Raw genomic sequence first — 27,859 nt, 5'->3', positions numbered from 1 at the left:
TTGTGTATTTTGTATGTTTATGTTGTTCTTTTGTTTCACTTTGTTCCAAGTGTAATACATCTTGCTGAACGCGTCATGTACCCACTGAACTTTCTTCAAAGTGGTAAAACCACTAGAATGTCGTTGGTATCACCTGCTTGTCTCTATTTCATTTATGTAGTTATAAATACTGTTTTCAAGCGTTTGCATTATTTCAATTACACCGAATTAGTGTTGCAACGATAAAAATTTTGTGAAGATAAATTTTTACTTGCGACATTTAAAAATAACAGTACTTCGTAAATTGTTTGAAAAAATATATACATTTTAATTCTGAAAGTGTAGAAAAAAGAAAAAGAGGTGAAAAACAATGTATTTTAGTTTTCGATAGTTAACACGCAATTCAAAATCAACTATGACATCACCGAGTCTAGGTTTTGATGGTTCGTCCTCTTCGTTGAGCAAGGGGTTTCTCTAGACTGTGGCTCGCAAAGTTAGTCACTGCCTTCTATGGTTAAGGGTGAGGATGTGCCTTCCAGATAAACTTCTGTTTGGCTAGACGCAAAAATGAATTGTTGATGAACTCGACAGTAGAAGACCGGTTCAGATATATCACGTGGAACAGAAGGAAGAACATACTGCTAGATTGTAGACTTCACCCAAGTCCATTCACATCCATATGTGATGACTTTGCACGACTGACTCTCTAAGTTACTGACAATGAAAGATCTGAGATCTGACTAGATCTTATCTGTTACATTTTGTAGTTATAACCTTCCATAATAATACTGTGGATATAGTGATTTCTCCTTTCTATATATATAGTAAAATAAAATTTCAAAAAAAGCTGTGGTAGAAAATGACTTAAAAATTGAGACAAAGCAATAAAGTTGTTACCTTGAAAAATTTGTTAGCCTGACGTTTTAAATAAAACGGTTTTTCTCAGAAGTATTAAAGTATAAAAAAATCAGTAACTGAAAGCCTGTTACTGTATATAACGAGATCACAATTTGTGGTTTGTTTTAAAAGAACTTGGAAAATATTAATAAATACAAGATACTGTTACGTTTGTGAAGAAAACGCAGTCTAACTTTTAATCCGTTCTTTTGTTGTTGTAGTTGAAAGAATAGCGAATTAAAAGTTTGAAAGCAGGAGTGCTTTTCCAACCTTATTTTTACATATGGGTTCACCCACTTGATGTAGATAAGCACAACTCTGTGCCACAATTAGGGGTAAAAACCTGATCCAGTTCGACTTAATATTTAGCCATTTTGTTTTTCTATAAAAGGCTACAGTTGCGGGTACACAATGGGCGGAATTCACTGGGTGTTACGTTCATAAACCAAGTGGGTGGGGGTGAATATCTCTTGCAGCAACGACAGTTTTTTGAAACAACCACTGGAGTGAATAACATCGTTTCACTTTAACAGCATTGGTTAAATGTGCAGAAGGGCCTTGGGTATCATACTTTTAACGTATGCTCTTATTTCACTTAGATTTATTATTGAAATGTCATAAAAAATGGATAGATATTGATCTCATACTTACGCATCCGATTTTGCAACTGTTTTAAAGAGTGACAGATGTATGTATGAGATAGTTTAACTACATTAGATGTAAGATTACACACGCTTTCTGTACTCTTGACTTTGGTGGTTAATCCATCAACTGTGGCTGACATCATATGGAGTTAGCCTAATCTACTTCGGTTGACATCGTATGATGCAAACATTCTGTGTGCAACATTTTGAATGGCCCACTGCAAAAATTCGCAAATATTTAAGCATGGGCGGTATGCGGGTCTACGCACACTGCAAGCGAAGGGTTAAATGTGTATTTACAAATCAGTGCATGCGGAATTTCCGGTCATTTGAAGTAAGCACAACAGGTGACGTCGCTGTGAAATTACAACAAATAATCGATTAGTGACTAAATAATGTATGTGATTACAACACTTAGGAATGAATGATGATTGACTCGTTTTCAACCTACTCAAGAGATAGGCCTAGTTTGGTTAACATAGATTTTATCAGTGTATCGTTAAGCTTCTCAGATGTACAATACCAATATTTGTCATACGATAGTTAGACTTGTTTTCCACGTGTGACTAATGAATATTACTGCACAAGATATATTAACTAGTTTTGCGTTATGTTTTTATTAAACATCCCCAGTAATGGACACTCATGTTGTTGTGCAGTTATGCATAAATTAAATCTTCCATTCATTTAGACAATAACTTTGGAACCATGATCTTTACAAAGTTAAGAAGTCGTAACATTAAAAAAATAATAGGCCTTTTAGCAAAAAGGAACAAAAATACCTTTGTGGTGCGATAGAATGAACTTCTTCTGTGCAATGTCGGTGACTTTTGTTAAGTGATCAGCGTGTCGATCGCGCCATAGAGCTTGTTCACTGGAATGTGTAAAACTGTCACGTGATATAGTAACAATGGCATCTCTTACTGTACTGGAGCATCCCAAGGGCAAGGACGTGACCCGGCTAACAGAAGGTCATTCTCTAATTGATATGCCCATGGGACAGCCATTACTTACAAAATAATATCACTGGAATTGCGATTTTGGTGACACCTAGCGGAAGTACTGTGTGTTCACGTTTAACATTTTTCGTCTTAGCAACACAAGTTTTATATAAATAAATAGGAAAAAATCAAACTTTTAACAGGCATTGGGGTCATTAATTATTCGTAGAATTGCTACAAGAAGTATCCAAAACAAATGAATTCTTGAATTAAAAATACGCAAACACGTAAAGTGATACTATTTGGATAGATTTTTAAACAATTTTGAATCCCTACTTTGTTTGGCAAATTTATACTACCTGGATTACTATATATATAAAATTAAAGCTACACATGACGATATTAAGTTTTAATACCCGTATCATCCGTCTTGAGGATACAAGTTTACTTCAAGTTGGTTTCTCGTCATCACGAAGAAAATACTTTCAGATGTTGATAAACACAGTCACTGACTGTTCCCTAAGAAGTGTGTAAATACACTTCATGCACACTGCAGCACGTACAAATTTCTTCTTACACACTCGCATGCACACATTAAAATATTATGTTTACCGAGAGCGTTTGATAAAATTGTTGTGTAAGTCTTGGCCGTGTGTGCTTAAATCGTTTTAGTACAGAACGTTTAATTTTGAGCCGTGGTGTTTGAGCAAATTTAAACGGAACAGGAATACCATTTGTGGATTTTTCAAGGTCATTCAGGCATCGTATATATGGGCACGTGAAAACAAAATTCTATACGTAAGCGGATGTTGCGTGTGTATTTCAAGTGTTTGATGTGTTACAATGATTAGCTTTAATAAAGACGAATGTTTATTATAGAGTTACATGGAGGTTGGTCGAAGCAAGGATATTTATAATGAAGTATATTTACAGTTTGCAGAACCAACTAGAGTATCAATTTTGTTGGAGTCGGGTGATGACGAATATTGGCTATAATATAAAAACCATATTAGTATAAGATATATATATATATGATTGAAAGCTTTGAATAATCTTGACGTTACGTATAGCACCTTGCAATAAGGAAAGATTTAATTTTACAATATTACCCTTTGCGAGAAAAGGGGATTTGGGTCTCCGTATTATTAATATTTACGAAGCATAGTAATAATATTATCGCATTTTGTGTTAAAGACCGACGATTCCGGTAGCACGACTGAAGGAAGGTGGGATGAATAATAGTTTCATTGTATCTGAAAAGGCTTTATTTACAAGTAACAACAGTGTACGGCTTAACTAAAATTAAATAATTATCATAAAGGCTTTGTTAAAACTTGTAAACTCCGTGTGGAATTTCTTAACTTCTCGTACTGAATGCTTGTTAAATCAACACTTGTTCGCCGTTATAGCTAACCGTCATTGTGGCACTAAACATGAAGAATGTAGATTAAACACCTGAATGATGCGACGGAGCTATTACGTGTCACGACAAATCGGAGGTATTCTGTCACTTTTGTAGGGCGGAAAATAATGTGGACGAGCGAGCGTATTTGTTTCGCTCCGTGAAACACCAAAACGGATCTAATTGCTTCCTGCTAAAAGACGTGTCGTGTCGTAAAACCCAAAGTGATTTCACCTGCGGGGCTGCTGTTACTCTAAGTTAATAAACTATGTGGGATATTCCGTAATATGTGAACGAATGAAATTCCAAGATTTACTAAAGAATAGCTTTCACACGACTGTAACCTTTCGGTTTCCTGCGCCCCATTTCCTGTTTGTAGCTAACTGTTTGACTGTTTTTACCTGACTTATCTACAGGGTATCGTTTCGTACGCTACATTTTGTGTAAGATGATTCCAGAGATCAAGCAATGATTTTATAAAACGTAGCGACATATGTATGCGCTCTCGTCTACATACTTGCTCACACACGCGTTCATACATACAAACGTATTTTTTTTATATCGTTTCTTCCTCGTGGAACATGTTTAAGCCTCGAGAAATTTTCTTTTGTAGTAAAACTTGGGCATCGTGAATGGTCTCTGATGAGGATCATACCTTTTTTATTCTTCAGTTAATTTAAACTTGAATTCAATACCATAAATGTTTTCTGTCTTGAAACTCAATCTTTATTGTTTTTCATTCAATATGTTAGTTATATACATCTTTTAAGTAATGTTAGCTTTATGGTTGATGATTTGGAAAGTGTTTCTGTTCTGTTGGGCTAGCACCATATTTTGTATTATCTTCCAACATCAAGCGTTTTGAAATCTGAGTAATCTGAAACTTAAGATTCTGTAGGCTAAAAGATGCAGGTAGTTATAATGTTTTAAAACGTTTATAAACGTCACCATTAAATAGTAATAATGTTGTTTGTTAGTAATTTTCAGTCTGCATTTTGTTTTAGACTACTGTGTAGTATGAAGTTTTCATGCAAATCTTGTTTTGGTTTTCATTACCACGTCCTAGTTAGCTTCGGTCTTCCTAAACTTCAGCCGGCTGAGTCGGTGTTTTAACCTCTCGATTACTTGCATAGTTGTTCCAACTATCCCTGACCGCCAAAAACAACAAACATATTACGATTCTAATTTAGGGGTAGAGGTGACTGGTATATAGCCTTACACTGAAAGTCAGGAAAGGCACTGCCAATCAATATTTAGTTAAAACTAAAAACCATTTTACTGACAATACGATTAACATTATAAAAAATAGATTAAACCACAGAAAGCTATAATCAATAGTTATTCTTGACCAATAGGTACCAAATCCCTGTTGAAAATTTTAGTTTTATTGGGGTTTCTGTTTGGGATGGGACTGAAGTTTATATTATAGTTGACCACATTAATTAAATATCAAGACGCAATACAACCACGGCATTCTTAAAATTAGTTTTTCCACCTGTAGGTTAAAGAAAATACTAGTAATTCCCAAACTGTACCCAGCTGTTTGATTGGCAGAAATTAGGCAGTTGTGACATTGTTTGTTAAGGTAGTTTTTTTTATAAAATTTAGTAATCATCATAATAAACGTTAGCACTCGGTGATAAAGCATGAACTCTCACGACGGCAAAGCAAATTTAGTAATCATCATAATAAACGTTAGCACTCGGTGATAAAGCATGAACTCTCACGACTGCAAAGCAACTTTTTATTCATTTGCTCTGGAGATACTCTGTTCCTATTGGCTGATAACGAAACTATACCAAGCGAATACATAATTACTAGATGACCGAGGAAAACAGATAAGATTGGACCTTTAGGAAATTAGTTAGAAGAGAAGGAGAGTTCTCTATTTACTGATTTATACATGACTCACTTCTGCTTTACTTTACAAAATGCTATAAAATACAGGTTTAATAGAGCCACTTCCTTGTTATTAAGTGTGATTTTAGAAATACGATTATTAGCTGATTTATCTCTATAGCGTAGTTACGTGTATAGTTTTACGGTGTACTAAAAGAAACCGCAAAAGGAGAGTGTAAATATGTAAATTACTCAATTATAGTAATGTTTACTGAAAAAAACGACAAAACGTGTAGAATAATTCGTTGGGAAAGTCACCTCTAGTGCCCAATCATATATAAGAGTTTTAAAGTTCTTACAGTTTCAATGAGTTTTATTGTAACTTTCAGTTATAAATGAAGTATAGCTAACGTTTTTAAATATGAGTGGATAAGAGTTAACTTTTAAGATTAATGAATAATTTCCACCATGTAAAGCCAGAATTATGTGCTTGTTATTATTAGATATTTGTTGTATAAGAATAGTTTTCATGACATTTTATTCAAATGGGTCAGCAGGTAAGTTTGATTATTTATACGCTAAAAATGAGGATTTGATAGTAATAGTGAACACAACATGGGTATCTTATAGTTTAGTTGGCGCTTAAACACATTGCTTAAACACATTGTTCTCGATGTTGTAGTGATATGGTGGATTTTTTAAGTGCACAAGCAAATTACTTTTTTTTTTCCCCCTCAAAGCACTTGTTATAGCGAACGTTTCATGATTATATCCAGCATCGTTGTATTAATACAGTGGCCACTTTTGTTTTTTTCTAGACGCTATTGGGCAAATGCGTTATTTTTCAATAAATGTCGAGTAATCTAGTTTCTTAAACAATATACATACGATGCGACTTCAAATATTTTTAGTCAAAACCAGTTTGGTATGTCACACTTATCTTCTTGAAATAGTTATTAGTAACAATAACTTTATCGTGTTCAAGGAAGAATCGTACTTCCGGTGACACTTCCGGATTTTATGTTACATAATATAGCGTACATAACTTGTTACAAGTATTATATCGCTAGATGTACTAGCGTAGTGTACCCTAAAGTGTTATGTTTCAAGAGTAAATAAAGTCAAAATTAAGAGTACCAAATTATTTTGATTTGTGTGCTTTTGAACTTCATTTGGTGCTATGTTGTAGCCTACAGAGTGCATAATTCTACTCGTGATTCGTGGCATGCTCTTGTTTTACTGACGTTATGATAGTACAATGTGACGTTATTTTAGCGTCTACATCTACTGACTGAATAACACATACTTCACGCTACTGTAATGTGGTTAAAACAGGTGGTTCCTTCAGGCGACCTTTGGTCCCATTTTGGGGAAGTAACAGCACACCTTCAGAACTGCTTTCATGACAAAGTATTCAATAAAATATATTGCAATTTAGTTCGAGTGAGCAAAAGAAGGGCCATATTTTTATTTCACATCATAAAAATAAGTTAAGGTTGATTATAAGTTATCAGTGCTTTCCGGAAGTAGGAAGGTTTATTCTTTTTTTTTCGAAAACGTTTGGTTCATTTTTTTAACCTGAATGCATGTAATGAATTCGCACCAGATAAATTATCATAAAATTATTCCTGTTCTAATCCTTGCAATATCACTAATTTGTTTTAGAAGAGAATATTTCACTGGTATAAGTCTCTTTTTATCTTTTTAGATGATTTTATTTGGTATTACATTTGTAGAGGACGTTTTCAAAGCTAAGGATATTTATTTTTCCTAATAGAAGTGTTCCGAACATCAGCCCCCCGCTAGTACAGCAGTAAGTCTCCAGACTTACAACGCTAAAATCAGGGGTTCGATTCCCCTTGGTGGGCTCAGCAGATGGCCCAATGTGGCTTTGCTGTAAGAAAAATACAAATACGTTCCGAACATTTTAGGATTTTCACGTTTGTTTTGATGTTGTTATAGTTAGCCTCCAAACAGTGATGTTATAAAGAAATGAGTTGATTTATCCAATTAACTTAATTTTCGGACACGACCGATGTTATCGTTTTAAATGCTATCGCCAGTCGACCTTGAGGGTTGCACAATGTGTCCTTGTGATGAAGATGTTAGGGCTGTGTTGCATTCGCCCAACTGGCCTAAACCTTCGGGAAGTGATAAAAAGTGAGCCATATACGTACAGGATCTGTTTTTTTGTACAAACATCCCGACTGAAAGAGAAAGTACAAGACTTTTGGTATGGATGTATAAAGGATTTGGAGAAAATTATACTGGATATGTTTTACTTCGTATAAGGAGTATAAAATAAGTGTTGGTTATTGGATAATTTCTCGTACATTTAACGAACATGATACTGTTATCGGTTATGTACTCTGTTTCGGTTATTGTCAGTTATAAGTAAACAGTAAGGATGCAAGGGACAGTTAGTAGTAACCTACTAATATCTCAATGAATTTCAATAAACATTGTGTAATAAATTAAGTTCATCTTCCATGTAGCTTAGGGACGTGTTTGGTTATTGTTAGGCTAAAAGCTACACATTATATTGTCTGTTTTGCTCATCACGATACAGATATTTCCATCACCTTCAATTGAATCTCGAAAACAGTTTCTTAAAATATTTAAGTCGTTTAGAAACTGGCCTAACGATTTAGTCTTGTCTAGCTTTCAATATTAAATGTATTGTTGCTCTCTTTCTTTTATTTCTTTAACTTTTTAATAGAACAATTTATTTGCTATGTAATAAAATAAGGATATTTGTAGTTTACACAAGTTTTTCGTCGATAAATTAGTAAACCGTGATAACTCGCGAAACACGACTTTTAAAGACTATTGAAGAGGTAATTATCATGCTTTTTGCCAATGAAACAAAAAATTCTCTAAAACCGTAAGATTTTAAACGGGATACTGGCATTTGATTGCCCCGTTATTTTGAAATGCTGTATTTCTGTTAGTTTATGAAACTCAGGAACATGTTATCTTGATATGTCATAACGAGAGAGCCTGTTTGTTTATATATTAACGAACTGTTCTTTGACAGCTGTTTGAAACATTTCTAGCATATAATTTAAGATGCTTTGTTTTTGCACTGCACTCAATACATAAAAATATCAAGACAATAAACTAGTAATGCAGCCCAGTTTCACATTCACGGGATCGGTGGTTATAATCATAATTTAAAATCTAGTTGTTTTTAAACTTGTAAGATACGATCAGTTGTGGAGCGGAAACTTTCCATGGCCTTCAGAGTTGAGGAAAATTGTTTTTTAAAAAGTGTTAAACCCTTCAGGCGTTTTTAGTGTCTGCACAAAATTATAATGCATATTCACGGCGAGTGTACTGAATCAGCCATTGTTAACATAAATAGGTGAAAAAGAAACAATCTAATAGTAACTAACTTTTTTTATTGGAAGATTCATCGTTTTCTTTTTTTGAACAATCATCAATCATGACTAGTTAATTTTCTATCCATGCCGAATAGTTTTTCTAAAAAAACTAGAATGAAAACGAATACAGAGAAAAGCAACAACACGGTAAGAAAACTACCTTGAAATGAGATTGAATAGGTGAATTATTTCATATTACAAACTATTTACCTTGTTTCATGTAGACAAGTTACGTTGAATTGGAAAAAAAATGATTTTACAAAATGGAAGGAAAAACATTCTTTTACCAAGTCTACTACAATATTTAGTTCATGTGTAGATCCTATGCATATGCAGTATCACAAATAACCACTATTTAAAAAAACAAAAAATTCTCGTGTTGTTTGTTTTTTGAAAATTTAATAAAATAACACTTCGATTGAATAAGCTATTGGTATTGTGATTATCAAGCACAAGTGATATGTATCGTTTTTGACAATGCCTAGTTTATACCTAGAGATTCTGAAGAGACGCAGGTTTCTCCCACGGACCCTTCATTTATCTATCTGTGTGTCATATATATATCCTACTTTCGCGTAAAGGTTGACCGAGAAGACCTTGACAGCCTGGCGCCATACGTTACCCTTATATAGGCTAGTTTAACTGTGTAATTTATTCAGTGACCGAATAGTTCCCTATACAAGTATTTTAGGCGTTGTCAAATTTGTTATCGAAATTGTTAATCATAGCAATGACAGGAACCCTTGATTTAAAGATAACATAATACAAGGTATTGTATTGTTTTATGTTTGTTCACGGAAGGTCTGTATTAATAACAATGCTGAAATGTGACTGTAGCATCTACAACAGATAGTGAAGGAAAGGAAAAGCCTCGATTTAGCCATGCTAGACTGTGAATCTGAAAGTTCATGGTTCGCGTCCGGTCTTTGCAAATTCACATTCGGTACTCTGGGGCTGTGGGTGTGTTTATAAGAGTGTTTAAATTCCACTAATTAAGCGTTTTCCCAAAGTGGCACCTTCCCCCCTTCCCCCGCATAGGGGCACAAATGATCTCTTAGGGGTGGGAGTGATTATAGTCAATAGTGCATTGATGCATAATTAAGTATTTTAGTGTATTCTTTATTAATGAAAATAGTAAGTAGTTACTACAACAGAAAAAAGCATTGTAATAAGTATCCGAGTTTTATATTTCGTCACTTAACTCGCTCTTTCAATCACTGAAAAAAAAAGGGGGAAGGGGAGCGCACAAAAAACGATTGAAGGGATACATTGATGACAAAACTTTGGAAAGCGCTGCATTATTTGATCAGAGTAGTCCAAGATTTGGTAGTGGAGATGCCGTTGACTGCAGCTGCTTTCACTCTAGTCTTTATCTCGGTTCAAACGTAGAGGTGGTTTGCTCAGGTACTACTTTTGTAACTTTACGTGAATACCATAAGAAGTAGTTAGTGAAGATAATCAATCATCAACATAGCTTAGTATTTAAGGTGGTGTAGTTTTATTCACATGCCAACTTTCGTATTCCTAGTATGGAAAGTTCTTAAGACTATTTAGCTTTCCAATCAGATTTTACTATTCAGATATTCTTCACTTTGACATGAGAGATGTTTAATAATATTCATTAAGAATTTACACAGCAAAACAAGTAGAGAACGACATTTTTCACTTGCACAATTTCTTACAAGCTCGGTGATATTAATTATTCGTTATCAAAATTGGTTATATTTATCTAAGAGGTAAGAGAGCCAGCTTGAGGAAGATTTGATTAATACATATGCATTGAAAGTATATTTTAAGCCCTGTCTTTTATTTTATTTTATTGAATATATTTTATGAATGTCATAAACTTTTTTTTGGAATTCACTCAACTAAAAGTTCGGCATGGTCAGGTGGTTAAGACATTCGACTCATAATCCGAGGGTCGCGGGTTCGAATACGCGTCACACCAAACATGTTCCCTCAGCTATGGGGGCGTTATAATGACAATCCCACTGTTAGTTGGTAAAAGAGTAGCTCAGGAGTTGGCGGTGGGCGGTGATGACTAACTGCTAAATTAGAGACGGCTAGCGGAGATGGCCCTCGTGTAGCTTTGCAGGAAATTCGAAAACAAACACTCAACTCAAAGTTGCAAATGCTAAAGAAAGATGTTTCTAATTATAATTTACTTGTCAGGGTTTTGTTTTTAATATTTTGATAACGAAAGGACCTAAATTCAGCGTTTTAGATGTCTAAAAATATAAGAATTGTTTCTGGATAATCAGTAGATCTGGAAGATTGATTTTGCATTTTGTATTATTATCTTTAAATATTGAATTTTTATCTCATTCTGTTTATACGTGGTTTTTCATAAAATAGGATGAATTGCTATATACATCTTTTGTCGGTTGAGCAGAAATCATTGTCTTTCTTCATATAAAGTTTGCCTCAAGCTTAAATCCGCATTTCATGGAAGCTTCGGTAATAAGAATAAAAAGTGGTTGTGCTAACAAGGTTATATTTTCTGAATTATCTTCCTCTAGCGTTTAAGCTTAAACATCGCTTCAATGTTTGTTGCAGACCTGAATGGCTTGTCTTTCAAATATATATAATGTATGTGGTAAAAATTACTTGAATTCTTAAGATTCTTTATGGTACATCAATACCCTTCCAGAACATCCATTCCACTATAAACTGTAGACGACACTGGTCGGATGACAAATGCTTGAAAGATTCTATGTAACTGTAATTACAGGTAACGTAAACAAATACTTTTAGAAATATTGCTGTAATGCGAAAGGTCGCTAGAAGTGTGATACAATTTAATTGGATTGACAATTTTACGAATACTTGACATAAAATAGGTAAGACAATACATCTTCATTCTTAACTGTGATGTTGTCCCCCAATGGCACCGCGGACGTTGTGGCCTGATTAAATTACACTAAGTGTGTATTTAAATAAATTATAGGAAATGTATGTAATTTGCTCTTTTCAGGCATCTTAAGAATAATTAACCTACAGCCAATTAAAAACTAGATTAGTGTCTTGGTGGCCTTTTTATCCTTAAAAATGTAATGTGTATTTTTCGCTACATCTTAAAGAGTAATTAAACAATAGTATTAGATGACACCTTTAATTTGGCGTACAGCAATCAAGTCTTTTTTACTATTAAATAAATTAGAATATTAAGTGCGTATATTGTAACACTGGACTCCATTTATTGAAGTATGTACTGGGTGGACTATCACGAACCTGCATATAAGTACCCCACAGATAGTTTAAGCATAGGACGCATGCGCTTACAAGTGTTTTGTAGTAGAACAGAAATGAGTTTTTGAAATTAATTAGGTCATCTTGAACTGAATGTGACGGTACTAACCTGGAAATTTACTAATACAGCACTTTACTAAACTAACTAAAACTAAAATACAAAAAAAAAACACTTCAGTCTAAGAAGGTAGTTATATATAAAAAATAAGTGTTAACGAGGTAGTAACACTAAGATTCTGTTAAACATAATAGCAAAATACATGTTTCTTTGTAAATAGTCTTAGAACGCTGACGTATCGCGTGGGTACCATTCAAAATATAATTTGTAATAGCTTTATGTCTACTATCAAGTTTCACTGTGTCGGTATTTGGGTATTGATGTTAAATACCCAGGAGGGTCAGGTACATTTGACCTCTTCCTCCCTCCCGAACGATTATAGCGTCAGTTTTTAGGTGTTTTTTGTGTGTGTGTTTTTTAGCTTTGGGCTAGAGTAAAAGTATAACATCATACTCAGGCCCCTTTCAGGGCACAGTCCATGCATGGACGAACAAGAAGTTTTTTTCTTTTTTTTTCTTTTATTATTTCTCTTTTTTTTCTTTTATTATTTCTCTTGTGTTTTTTTTTCTTCATTTTTTATTTATTTTTTTTGTATTTTCATATATTTTTTTTGTATTTTTCTCCTTTTTCTTCATAGAGAGAATGCTGCTACTACTTGTAGTAACACACACACACACACACACACAAGAAAGTAATAATAATAATTATTATTCAATACTTGAATAATAATTCAATAAGAGAGAAAAAAAGAAAAATAATAATTACAATAATAAAAAAAGAAACAAGGACTAAGTGCCTAGTGCATAGTGGCCAGCTTGTGTTACATTTCTTAAATATATGTTAAAAGGGGAGAGGTATTTAGGTCTATTTACATCATGTACGTGATATCTGTCGAGATCACACATTAAGTCATTTTTATGCCAATTCTTATTGAAATATTTTAGAGAATTATGCAAGAGTCTTTCAGATATTGTGTTTATGTTTGCAAACTTGTGCATGAACGTGGTTGAGGTGCTACGTGGTACTTTATATGCTGAAGTTAGTACTGAATTTTGTATACGTTGAAGTTTCTGTACATGTGTGGGTGCTATGTTAATCCAGGCAGGTGATGCATATTGTATTGTTGGTCTAATGTACGTTTTGTAGATTTTAAGTATGTTGTCTGGTGATGTTACTTGGATTTTACCTGAAAGACTTCTTGCATAGTTTGCTCTTTTCTACTATCAAGATTGACTACTGTCAGCTATTTTGAACTTCAGTTGAAATTTACTATTCTATCTGGCAAATTGATGTAGACTGTTTTGGTTATTTCAGTGAACTTTGCATATTTCTTATTGGAGACCCATGCGTGGCTTAGTGGTTCGCGTCCTCAAACTGTGAATCCAAGGGTTAATGGTTCACATTGCAGGAACACTTTGTACTTTGGGTCGTGATGTGAGCGCGCTTAAGAGTGATGCTCTTACTTAACAAAGCATTCTGCTTACTTACTCTGATTATATATGATGTGTAAAATTAATTTTATGGGGCTATATTAAACGAGAATAAACGTCATAATTTAAACTTTGACGTCATTATACTATTAAATTTTAACGTGCGAGTTAAGTTTTATGTTTCTGTTCAGCAAAACTACGCATGTTTTTAAAACACTTGTCCAAATGTTATCGCATCATTTTGAAGATCAAGGTATAACCTCAAGGTTCTATAAATTTGATTATATCAAGTAACTTGTGTATTGTATTTCGGTGACTGACCCAAATATTTTACTAAAAACAAGCGTCAGATGTAGTAACAAGCATTTGTACAACTGTAGGTTTCCAGCAGAGCTGGTGCCAAAGGTGTCTAATATAAATAACGTGTGGTGTGTTTTAAAGAGAGAGAGAAAGTTTCCTTTTCAAGAGTCACCACCTTCTCGTTTTTCAGAATAAATATTACAGTTTAATAGTATCTTACTTATTCATGATCTAAATATCTTATATTATGGTATGTAGAGAAACTAAATATTTTAAACTCTGAGCGGTACTTCGAAAGTCGCGTAAATTCCTGATATATGAAACCAGTGTAGATTTTAATTTGATTGTACTGCTACAAACGTTCGTTATTTTATTAAGATACATTTGATTTAAAGAATAACGAAACTATTTAAATACCTCAAAACCTTCGCTGTTAATATTACTAAGTTTTTTAATGTGATATTATGTAATAGCCGAGAAGACAAAGCAGTCATCAATGGAACCTCAAATTCGAGTTAAAACCACGTTTTTTTTTTTTTCAAAAGTATCTATTGTTAAGCAGCGGAAAACGCACCTGTGTATTCTGTCTGTCTGCTGAGCTACGTTTTTTACTAACAATTGTCATGAGATGCTTAAAATTTCACTAAAATATCCTCTTGATCCACACCAGTCGATGAGAACCTTACATAACAGTGTAATATGCACTATTTAGTTTTTACGGTAAACGCTAGTTGCAGGTACCAACATATCTAAGGGGAGGGGGGGTTGGTTTCCAGAATGATAAAAAATATTTTTTTTTATTAGTTCTGAATAAGAAGGATAAAACTGGTTTTACTGCTTGACATATCTGCTCGTGGAACTTTTTTCATATAATCTTGCATCGGAGGCTGAAATATTGTCAGTGTCCTTCATAAGTAATTTGTAGCCAGTTTTTCTCATGCAGAAGAAAAATTTAAAATTGGATGATTTTGTTTTCTTCATACTTGGCAAGTCTTCATGTAACATCTAGTCTTGTTAGCATGATAAACGGAAGAGTGGCTGTCGCACTGGTTACAAAGATAAATACAAGTTAGTTATTGTAGGTAATTCTAAGAACCCATGAGAGAAAACGTTAAAGAATGTTATATGTCTCCATCCTACATTTACCTTATGTACTGCGGACGGGGCATTTCATCAGGTAGAACGTACGGCTTGTCAGGCTGCCTGATATACAAAATACAGTAATGGTAAATATCATTAGTTTTCATGAACAACTGTTATGATGTAAATTAGATTAATCAGATAAATTGTAACTATTATCGATGTTATTTAATTCATTTAAAGTTCAGATTTTTTAGGGTAGGAATAAATAACATTATTTTAACACTGAATTTTTATTTTATTAAATTTTTTTTTCCGAATTGACTACATTATCATTCTCAGGAACTGGCGAACCAACTTAAATGGACTTGTTCCCAGAGCAGGTCATGTAACCACAGTGCCAACAGGAATAAACTACATTATTAATTATAAGAATGAGTCATCTCGACGAGTTATTTTACTTAGAATCGTTGTACTATTTATCGTTTCATTCATGAGTTTGGATAAAATGTTCGAATGTGTTGTTTGTCCGAATATGTGCATTTGTAACCTTGATGACCTTTGACCTCGTATTTTTAGGGAAGAGCCTGATCTTTTGGCATAACGAGAACTTTATAACGATTATCCTCAGGTTCATATTTACTAGAAAATGTATACTAGCTTTCAGTTGTTAGTTGTATTTTGCTTGATTACGTTTTTGAGGTTTAAATGAGATCGAGAGTTTAAGTTTATAGGGAAAGTACGTACTTACGAAACGGGCCTCTATGCAACCTCTTTGGTTTCAAAAGAGTTAAAACTGGGGATCAGTGTGTGAGACGGCGTGTTTAACATACGAGGGCTGTTCAAAAAATACGCGGACTGACGTCATAAAACAAAATGTACTTTATTTAGAAGTTACAGGTCTGGGACCCCTTCAAAGTACTCTCCTCCCCAACGCACACACTTATCCCAACGGTGGTTCCACTTGTTGAAACAGTCCTGGTACGCTTCTTTTGTAATGTCCTCCAGCTCCTTCGTCGCATTTGCCTTAATCTCGGGAATCGTCTCAAATCTTCTTCCTTTCAAGGGTCTTTTGAGTTTGGGGAACAAGAAAAAATCCCAAGGAGCAAGGTCAGGTGAATAGGGGGGTGGGGAAGAACAGTGATCGAGTGTTTGGCCAAAAACTCACGAGTTCTGAGGCACAAATTTCGCAGCAACGCGGTGCATCTTCAATTTTTTCGGTCAAAATCTCGTAACAAGATCCAACTGATATCCCACACTCTTCAGCAAGCTACCTGACAGTCAGACGTCGATTTGCCCGCACCAGGGTGTTGATTTTGTCGACGTGTGGGTCGTCAGTTGACGTGGAAGGACGTCCAGGACGCTCATCATCTTCAATGGACTGTCGACCATCCTTAAAACGTTCATGCCACTTGAAACATGCCGTACGCTTCATAGCAACATCACCGTAAGCCGTGTTAAGCATAGCAAAAGTTTCAGTCGCAGATTTTCCAAGTTTAACACAAAATTTCACAGCAAGTCGTTGGTCCTTCAGGTCATTGATTGTGAAATCTGCCAAACGAAAAAATCGCACTTCACTTAAAACCGCGTAGCTAATACACAAATGAAGATATCTGCAATCGGGAAATGGCGTCGTAATCAGCTGATCTGTGCAAACCTAGCGACACCAAGTGGATTCCCCTGGAACCAACTGGAGCCGCGCAATTCAAACAGTCCGCGTATTTTTTGAACAGACCTCGTAATTCGTTCCAGACATTCAATCATAAATATGCTTTGTTATTTAAGACACTTATTTTTCTTGCAAATTGCAGAAATGTGTAACCTATAATTTCTTTTGTAGGTACATAGAACTAACAAGCAATGATGTTTTTTTACTGACATCAATGAACAACACACACACACACACACACACACACACACACAATGATCAATGTACAATATATATATATATACTGTTTTTTAAAAATATCTCAATCTTGTTTATGTACTTTTTATTGCAGCAAGTATTTTGCTTTGGACACTTTTATAGCAATTCTACAAATAACCAACTATCCCTACTTTCCATTAAAACTTTAATATTCTTTCTATACAAATAAATAAGAGGGAGTTTTACTAAATGAAAGATTTGAAAAATCTGACTTCGATAAAAAAAACAACTAAAAAAAGTAAATGGTCAGTGACCTAAAGATACACACATCCAGCTAAGTTTTGTAAAATTTGCCCAACCAGAAGGTATCTTGTCCGAGTACAAAGACAGGTAGGTGGTCATGGGCCAACACAACAGTCCAACACAAGTTTTATTGGTAAGTAACAAAACAAGGTTTGACACAAGGAAAAGAATAAATGCATCTTTTTGACGAAAGTTACTAAATTAATAAATTTTACTCTTAAATTATTGCGATTATTTTTTAAAGATAATGATCTGATTTCTAAAATTAGATCTCGGTTAACATAATTGTTGAGTCTGTCTACTGATTCATACAATAACGGTAAACCTTTCTTTCGTATTCAATCCGCCTTTACTGACAGTATAGTTACTTATCTTTTGTGGCAGTGTTAATAGTGAATTAAAATTCTTTGATCACGCTTTGTATAATAACTGACAATAGCATAATATAAAGTTAGGGGTGTACAAGAAAATGAGAATTTCATATCGAATAGCAAAACTAGTCGATTATCTTGTCTGACAGCGCATTAAAAAAATCTTATTTTTTCAAATCTGAGGTAATAATGGTAGTATATTAAAGCTTTTAATTGGAAGTCACGCAAATATAAATACATTTTTATATCATTTTTTAGGTTAATCGTATTAACACAATGGAATTTTTACAAAGATATTTTTTGTACTTTGAGTTGTCTTGGAATTTGTCTTTAATTAATAATGCTTATTATTAGTTACTCTATGATGACCTGGTTAAACAGTGTTAACAACCTGGGATTTTCGATTTTTGTTATCTAGCCCAAGTACTTTTCATGGCTACACTCTGGGTTCAATACTTCATGCTGCTCAACTAGGTTATTTATCATAGAAATTGTTCAAACACGTCGAAAATTTGTCTCAATAAAGAAGTTCTGAAGATGACTGATAAACAGAATTAGTAAGGAAAACGAATTTAAAACATCCCTAAATGTTACACCGTTAGAAAATTCTTAACTGTTAAAAAGTGATAAATTGATTACTCCGGCACTTATGAAAACTTGTTTTGATAAGTAAGGTTCTGTCAGGTGTTTATATATTTTGTGACCTCATATATACACTGTCCTTTTGTAACGTGTTGATGTTATTCTGTCCTTGCAATATGACGGGCGCACTTATAAGATAGACTGCAAGTTGATGTATCATGTGCACATTAGTATACGAACGGTTCCAATTTTGTTTCACGTACATGCTTTGTTTTAAAAAGTATTGTTTGTTTAAATGTCGTGGAATCGTTTCATGGTTACTTTAATTTTCTACATTAAAAGAAAATGAGAACAGAAGTACAAAATTGTGATAACATAAAACATTATTCACGATCATAGTGATTATGCATAATCATGAACTTCCCTTTCAGTGTAGCATAACATTAACGACTGGCCACCATTACTAACTGTAGTAGCATTATCCTGATTGTTGGTCCTTGACTGGACTTCCATATTTACGTAGTCAGTCAACACATGCACGAAGAGCTGACCACCATGTCAATAAGCACAAATTAGGCTTTATAACACATCATGCTACAACATCATTCGATAATGTTGTGTATCATTTTCGCTGGCGTAATCACAGAAGTTTTTCTTTTGTTTTTCTACTGAGGCTTGCAGGTCATGGTTGCTTATAAATGTGTAAAATAAAAATAAACTAATTTCAATTAGAGCAACTAACGTTTACCAAACGTGAACTAAAAACTAGCACAAGACTTTTGTTTTTTAATATGTTAATATTAAGTCGAACAAAAACAAGGACTTTTAACTTTTTTATTCGGTGACGCAATAATGAAAGTTTTTGGTTTTATCGTTGTTATAAACTATAACTCGTCCGTTATCGAATTTATGGTGGCGGGAACAAACAGCACTAGCGACAACGAACACAGTAAACCGTAATTAAGTTATAACAAGGCAAGTGTTTGATAACTACTTACCAAGTAGGCTGGAAAATCCCTATCAGGCGAAAGCTTGAAAATCCATCTGTTGTAAACTTGCCTATGTAAATCAGTATTTTTGTCGTATATTTTTATTTTATCGAATAACTTTACATGACATCACTATTAACAGTTGCGAAATATGTAGTGTATTTGCTTGTTCACCAATGCAGAGCCGGATTAAGAAATTTTCGGAGTCATAGGCACAGATAGTCTATGGGCCCTTAATTTAAAAGCTTTCAGTGTTATATAGTACGTTTCTAATATTTACACTGTTAAAAATGTGTGAATTTTTGAAGCTCTTACTTTTCATTAAATCTAATGTTGTACCTCCTAAAGAAAAGTGATTTTTTTTTTGTAAGTAAATGCAATAACAGAGGTAATTGGTCGTTATTTCCGTCTACCTACATGTTTGCGATCCCACTTATAGAAGAAAGGAAGATTTAACTGTTCTTACTGTTACTATATTAAAATTGTAAATAACTATATCGGTAAAACATAGTAAATCTAGTGAACAAAAAATAAAGTTCTCACTTTTGAGTGGGGAAGACCCAACTGTGTTATTAGAGCTTGTTATGAGAACAACTGCAAATTATGAGCAGTCAAATTAAGGTGCAATAAAAGCTTTACACAGATTTACTAAATATGATGCTAAAATGCGGGTGTGAGCAGAATAGACAGTCCACTGTGTAGCTTGTTAATTACAAACAAAGAAAATAAGAAACTAACTATGCTATTATGAATATTGGCAGGACGAAAAGAAAAACAAAAACCAACCAATCAGTGATGTCGAGAAAACCCACTTGTAGAGAAAAATATAATGTAAAAATGGCTTGTTTGGGTTGAGAAAATATTTTACGTAGAGGAGAGAACAACATTTCGACCTTCTTCAGTCATTGCCAGGTTCACAAAGAAAGAAAGAGGTAACTGACTGGAAGCTGACCACATGTTTGAAAAGGGTTGTGTAACTGAGTGTCGGAATGTAGAGGGCGGTGTTAGATGTTTGAATATATAATTTTATATTATTTATTATATTATTTTTAATATAGGTATAAAGGTGTTCCTTTGTATTGGTTTATTTTGGGTTTAAGTTGTATAAGTAAGGCTTCTTTAATTTTGCGTTTGTTTATGTTTGTTTCATTATTTAGTATTTGAGTGTTTTCTATGGTTATGTTGTGCTTATTTGACTTGCAGTGTTCGAAAACATGTGAAGGTGACTTTTTATGTTCTTTGAATATGGTTTCCATTTTTGTACTTGTTTCTCCAATATAGAAGTCGTGGCAGTTATCACATTGTATTTTATAAATAATGTTCGTGTGGTGTTTGTCAGTGTAGTTTTTACATAGTATAGACCTCAGTTTTGTGCCTGGTTTTTGAATAAATTTGGTATTAACTGGAATGTCATATTTTGTTACTAATTTTTGCCAAATGTTGGTTACTTGTCTGCTGATCTCAGGAATATATGGTATGCAGCAGTATATGGTTTTGTGATTTTTTGATTCCTGAGATATATTTACTTTTGTTGGTTGATTTTGCTTTCTGTCTAGGCGTATAATATTTTCTACGGTTTGTGCAGGAAACTTATTGATGTTGATGAAGTATTGTTTTATTTTGTCTAATTCATCGTTAATTTTATCTGGTGAGCATAGTTTTATGGCTGTGTTTATTTGGTTTCTTAGTATGTTGAGTTTTTGTTTTGTTTCATGTGCTGAGTCCCAAGGAATGTATAGTCCAGTATGGGTGATTTTTCGGTGGATTTCTGTTTTGAATTGTGTGTCGGTTCTTGTAATTTTGAGGTTAAGAAATGATATTTGATTGCTTTCTTCCTGTTCACATGTGAAGTTAATGTTGGGATGTATAGAGTTAATGTGATTGAAAAAATTAAGTATGTGTTCTGTAGATTTGAATCCCGCAACCGTGTCATCTACATATCTGTACCAGTATAGTGGTGGATGTAATGCTGTGTTGATTGCTTGTGTTTCAACTTGTGTCATAAAAATATTGGCTAAAACTGGTGATACTGGGTTGCCCATGCTTAGGCCATTTGTTTGTATATAGTTTTGGTTGTTGAACATGAAGTTTGTCTTTATCGTGGTGAATTCTATGAGGGTTGCTGATTAGTTACTGGGAATGTTTATAGATGGGTTAGGGTCTCGGATATAGAGTTCTACCCCTCGGTGTGGATTCCTGTACGTGGTGAGGGGACCTCCCAGGGAAGGTTCTGTTCTAGCTGATTACCTTCTCTGGGATCTAAACATCCACCCACGTGTTTGCCGTGCGTGGCGACCCGTAAAGGGGAGGAGAGGATCCTGGTGGTTGAGGTGTCCAACCCTAACACACCACTTTGGCCTCGAATTCCTGTAGACGGGCGGCCTTTGGGTGGCCTCCCTTGGGTCAATCGGCTGGTCCACTTGGGCTAGAGTCAACCAAGTACCAGTGTTGGAAGTTCTCAACGGGTGTTGTGGACATTGTGCCTGATGCTGGTGTTTGGGTATAGTGCTCACGAAACCCTGGCGTTGCTGCATTGTCCTTGCGTGACTTTGTAGTGCGTCTCCTTGTAGGGCTCCATGGTGGGTGGGGTCAGTGGGTACCGAAATTTTTTCTTTTTCATATGGATCCTCTAAAAAAATTTAAATAAAATTTGTAAAAAAAACGGTCAATGGGTAAGCGACCACGTCTTGAATACTCAGAACAGCAATCTTCAACATCAGTAACACACGTACCTCATTTTCTTATATTACATTCTCTTTCGGAAAAACCTTTAGGGCAAATGTCCCCTTTTTTTTATTCAAAAGGGACTAGAGGGACTTGCTGGCTCTCCAAAGTCAGTAAAGAAACTTCGATCTGGTGACATATTGGTTGAAACATCCACATCCCAACACAGTGAACTCGTCTTGAATTCAAAGGCAATTGGGGATATACCTATTGAGGTTACACCCCATGCTACCTTGAATTCTTCACGAGGAGTTATCGTTGAAAGGGATTTGAAGAACGTTCCCGAGTCAGAGATTCTCGCTGGTCTCTCCACTCAAGGAGTTTCTGCAGTGAGGCGCATCTCCACTCGCAAAGATGGAGTTACACTGCCAACAAATGCCCTCGTTTTAACATTTACTTCACCACGTGCACCTGCCACCATCAAGGCAGGTTATCTCATTTGCAGGGTTCGGCCATACATACCAAACCCTCTTCGATGTTTCCAATGTCAGAGATTCGGCCACTCAAAGACATCTTGTCGTGGTTCCCTGACATGTGCTCGTTGTGGAGGCAAGGACCACGATGCCTATGACTGTGACATGAACCCACGTTGCGTAAACTGCAATGGTTCTCACCCCTCTTACATTCATTCTTGCCCAAAATGGTTGGAGGAAAAAGAGGTACAGCGTTTGAAAACGACACATAACATTAGTTATCCTGAGGCTCGGAAATTGCTGTCCACAACTCCATCTCGGACATATGCTGCTGCACTTCATTCCACAACTACAGTGGGAGTGCAAACAGATCTCTCTGTGCCTCCAAGAGAATCGTTTTCAAAACAAATGAAAAGCCTTTTGACCTCCGTGGTTAAAAAGGTTGATGAATCGACTTCCACACCCATCTCTGTTCCTCCCATACCTTCCAACAAACCTCAAGATCCACGTCCTTCAGTTTCAAATACAGGCATTTCTTCTGATACATCTTTTTCTCCCACCACAAGAGACAAAACAATTATTCGTTCGCGTCCTCATTCACTGGATTCCCCTTCCAATAACAAAAACCTGCCCACCCGACCCAGAGCAGGATCCATGGAGGTTGATAGACCTCCTCCGACTAAAGACAGTAAAGAAAAAAGACGTGGTCGTAAACCGAAGGGTTCTCCAGCCACTTCATCTACCCGTTCTTAAAAATGGCCACCTTGATACAATGGAACTGTCGAGGTTTACGTTCTAATCTGGATGATATCAAAACGCTGATTGCTTCCTACCATCCTGTTTGTCTTTCTTTACAAGAAACACTTCTCAAAACTGCTGACACTGTCTCCATTTGGCAGTTTTCTCTGTACAGAAATGACAGGTTGTGTGATGGTCGAGTACATGGAGGGGTGGAACTGTTGGTTGATCAACACGTGCCCACCCTGTCTTTGTCACTCAACACACCCTTGGGTCCCTTGGGTCATACCATCACTGTTTGTTCTCTGTACCTGTCCCCTGGAGAGACATATGGTCAATCAGATCTTTATGCTCTCGTTGAACAATTGCCATCTCCATTTCTAATCCTAGGGGATTTTAATGGACATCATCCTCTCTGGGGAAGTGCTATTATTGATGGGAGGGGCCGATCTGTAGAGCGGATGCTCTCTGATCACAATCTTTCTCTTTTCAATACTGGTTCTTCCACTTACTTTCATGCACCTAGTCAGTCCTTTACCGCTATTGATCTCTCAGTTTGCTCCCCTTCATTATTCTCCCATTTTTCATGGAGGGTTGACAGTAATCCACTAGACAGTGATCATTTTCCGATCCTTTTGAAAGAGACTGGCTGTGGTCGATGCCACCCTACCCGCGTGCCCCGGTGGAAGCTGGATCAGGCAGACTGGTCCACTTTCACTGCTCTCGCAGAACTTGATCCTGCCATCGTAAATCAGCCATCAATAGACGACTGTGTAGCAGCGGTAACTGACTGTATTACACATGCAGCTGCTCAGTATATTCCTAAAACCTCGACACGTTTTCCACGATATCCTCGTCCGTGGTGGAATCCTGCTTGCCACTTAGCACGGAAGGCTCAAAAGCGGACCTGGGATACTTTTCGTAGATATCCCACACTTTCAAACCGGGTTGCTTTCCAACGGGCCCGTGCACATGCTGGGAGGGTAATACGTCAAAGCCAGAAGGAATCTTGGATTAAGTTCACAACAAGCATATCTTCTACCACCAGTTCCAAGATCATATGGGACAGGATTCGAAAGGTTAATGGGCACTACAATTCTGTCCCCCTCTCGATCTTACTCTCTGATGGTCAGGAGGTGACTGATGTTCGGAACATCGCTAACACTCTAGGTGAAAGCTTTTGCCGGGTATTTAGCACTTCTGCTTGTTCCTCCACCTTCCTGGCCATCAAGACTCGGGCAGAGCGATCACCTCTTTCCTTTCGAACTGACTGTTTCTTTGACTATAATTGTCCCTTTACCCTGGTGGAACTAAAAATGGCCCTTCATCGGTCTGCCAGTACGTCTGTTGGACCTGATGATATTCATTATGACATGTTGCACCATCTATCTCCTGCTTCTCTTGGTGTCCTTCTTATTGTTTTCAACCGGATCTGGCAGGAGAATGTTTTTCCTGATGCCTGGCGCCAGGCTATTATTTTACCTTTCTCTAAGCCAGGGAAAGATCCCAAGATTCCTTCAAACTACCGTCCAATTGCTTTGACGAGCTGTCTCTGTAAGACATTAGAAAGGATGGTTAATGCTCGTCTTGTTTGGTTCCTTGAATCAAACAACCTCCTCTCGCCCACCCAGTGTGGCTTCCGTGGACAGCACTCCACCACAGACCACCTAATTCGTCTTGAAACATCTATCAGAGAAGCCTTTCTCAACCGCCAACATCTTGTATCAATATTCTTTGACATAGAGAAGGTTTACGACACATGGAGGTATGGCGTTTTGCGAGACCTCCATACATATGGGTCACGTGGCCATCTACCCATGTTTATTAAAAAAATTTTAATGGATAGGAGATTCCAAGTTCGTGTGGGTTCGACACTTTCCCGTTCTTTTGTACGGCTGTGTATTGAGTGTTACATTCTTCAGTACAAAGATAAATGCCATCACTGAACAACTCCCTCTCACTGTTGCGAATGGGCTGTATGTCGATGACTTTCACATCTCATGTCAGTCGTCAAACATGAGATATATTGAGCGTCAACTACAAACCGCCCTCAATTGTGTACGGAAGTGGACTCTGGCGAACGGCTTTAATTTCTCTCTCTCCCAAAACTGTATGCATGCACTTTTGCCGTCGACGGGGTATTCACCTTGATCCTGAACTTCATATCGGTGAAGTTTTGCTGCCAGTGGTCCCGGAGACCAAGTTCTTGGGGCTTATCTTTGATCGTAAACTGATCTTTATACCACACTTAAAGCAGCTTCGGGTCAAATGCACAAGAGCACTGAACATCCTCCGTGTTCTCTCTTCTACCAGTTGGGGGCAGATCGCTGTTCAATGTTAAAGGTATATCGTGCTCTTATTAGATCGAAACTCGATTATGGATCAATGGTCTATGGCTCTGCCAGACCCTCGGCCTTAAAGATGCTGGACCCCATTCATCACCAAGGACTTCGACTCTGCACTGGGGCTTTCCGTACCTCTCCAGTTCAAAGTATATACATTGAATCTCATGAACCTTCTCTACACCTTCGCCGTTTGCATCTTTACAATATACTTCGAAACTCCATTCCTTACCAAAGCATCCCACCTGGAAATGTGTTTTCCTTCCTCGGTGGGCAGTACTTTTTCAGAACAGACGATCTGTCATTGCTCCGTTTGGCCTTCGCATCCGGGTGCAATTGGATGAATTGGGTCTGTCCTTGGATAACATTGCAGATTCCACAGGTTGGCCCATCCCACCATGGCTTATTACAGCCCCCAAATGTGACCTTTCTTTCAGTCACCTAAAAAAGCCAGATACTCCAGATTGGAAGTACCGTCTTTTATTCAATGAATATCTTTCAAACAATCATTCAGTTCCCATTTATACAGATGGTTCCAAATCAGGTAATTCAGTGGGCTCTGCTATGGTTTGCTATGGGTCAGTAGTTGCGCGCAGAATCCCTTCTACAGCTTCTGTGTTCACTGCTGAACTGTATGCCATATCTCTTGCCCTGGATCATATTGCAGCTGAGCAGTACTCCAACTGCATTATTTATACTGATTCGCTTAGTTCTATACTTGCCTTGGAATCGCTACACGTTAGCTCACATCCTATTCTCGCTGATATTCGAAACCGACTGGCCCATTTCTCATTAGCAGCTACTTCAATCCAGTTTTTTCTGGATACCAGGCCATGTTGGTATTCGCGGGAACGAGCTTGCAGACATGGCAGATAAATATGTCTGTTTCAGCACCATCACTCCTATGCCTATTCCGTACATGGACTATGGTGTTGTCTTGAAGGCTCGGCTCCGTGCCAGCTGGCAGTCCACTTGGAGTGAGCAACGTGACAACAAACTTTTTCAAATCAAACCCAAAATTGAACTTTGGCCATCTAGCTTCCGTAAAGTTCGGAAGGAGGATGTTGTTCTCACTAGGCTACGCATTGGTCACAGTTTTTTAACTCATCATTTTCTTTTATCTGGAACTGATGCACCAATGTGTAGTTTGTGTAACACTCAAATCACTATCAGCCACGTTTTACTTTCTTGCCATCGTTACAATTCTCAACGACGGCAATATTTTAAACATATTTTTCCCAGGGTCAGTCTGTAACATTGGACAGAGTTATTGGTGATGGTGACTCTGTCCACCTTGATAATGTTTTTTTATTTTTTAATGGCCATTAATCTTTTTAATCTCATTTAAGTGTTGCATATTTATTCATTACACCTTTTTAATTGTGGTTCCTTTTTTACAGTTTTAATCTCTCTCCTTCAATTTGACATTGGACAATGGCCAGAACATTAAATAACTCGACACCAGGACTGGAAAGGCCAACTTCAGGTGACTAACGCTACTGTTTGAACTACTCGTTAGTCGTCCTGGCGAGTTGTTATTATACTTTTGCTGCATATCATTTCACACTTTTACTACTTAACTTTTTAGTACTGGCTATATTGACTCATAACCAGGACTGGAAAGACCAACTTCAGGTGACTGACGGTGGATTTTATACTTACCTGTTAGTCTTCCTGACGGGTTATGATCATTACCTTTTTGTTAGAGTAAATACCTTACAACTTCTTATACTCTGCCTTCTATCTTAACATTGTAGACTAGGTGTCAACATTGGTTTTGTACTTTTTTGTTTTACCTTCATTTCCATTTATGTCTATTACTACATTTATTTATTTTTTTTATTTTTTTTTTACATTTTTACCAAATGTCTGGCGCAGATAGCCTCGCTGCTTTGTGCCATAAAACACTAAATCAATCAATCAATAGAGTTCTAAGGCTATCTTGCAGGCTTCAGTGGTTGGAACTTCTATAAAGAGGGATATAACATCGAAACTGGCCATTAAAGCTTTTTGATTAAGTTGATTTAGATTAGACTTGAAATTAAAAGAGTCTTTGATGAATGAGCTGGCTGATGTTACATATTTGGAGAATGCCCATGCTATGTATTTACCAAGATTGTAATTAAACGATTCATATGTGGACATTATTGGTCGTAATGGACAATCTGGTTTATGAGATTTGGGGATGCCGTATATTTGTGGTGTGCGTGAGTCGGTTTTACGTAGGTAGGAATAAAGTGTTTGTGAAATTGTGTTGGCTTTTTGCATTTTTAGTAGTATTTTGTTTAGTTGCATTTCGTGTCTTTGTTAGATTTGTGTGTATTGGTT

General features: G+C 36.2%; 1 protein-coding gene and 1 long non-coding RNA gene across 6 annotated transcripts in view; one reads left to right on the top strand and one right to left on the bottom strand.

Annotated features, from left to right (window-relative positions):
- Window positions 1-27,859, top strand: part of LOC143230319 (serine/threonine-protein kinase 17B-like) — a 49,971-nt gene that overhangs the window by 7,234 nt on the left and 14,878 nt on the right. The window contains exon 1 of one of the 5 annotated variants that reach the window (XM_076463646.1): window positions 15,330-15,348. The exons of the other annotated variants lie outside the window; for them this stretch is intronic. The gene's annotated coding sequence lies outside the window, so the exon portion shown is untranslated. Of the gene's footprint in view, window positions 1-15,329; window positions 15,349-27,859 lie in introns of those variants that run through there. 5 annotated transcript variants of the gene reach the window in all.
- Window positions 284-3,270, bottom strand: LOC143230322 (uncharacterized). The gene is made up of 2 exons (XR_013016390.1): window positions 2,303-3,270; window positions 284-792 (listed from the first exon to the last, which is right to left on the bottom strand). It is a non-coding gene; the product is annotated as an uncharacterized LOC143230322 (long non-coding RNA).

This window comes from Tachypleus tridentatus, chromosome 10 (assembly GCF_004210375.1).
Source record: "Tachypleus tridentatus isolate NWPU-2018 chromosome 10, ASM421037v1, whole genome shotgun sequence".
Lineage (NCBI taxonomy): Eukaryota > Metazoa > Arthropoda > Merostomata > Xiphosura > Limulidae > Tachypleus > Tachypleus tridentatus.
Note: the sequence above shows the minus strand (reverse complement) of the source record. Positions and strands in the feature narration are given on the sequence as shown.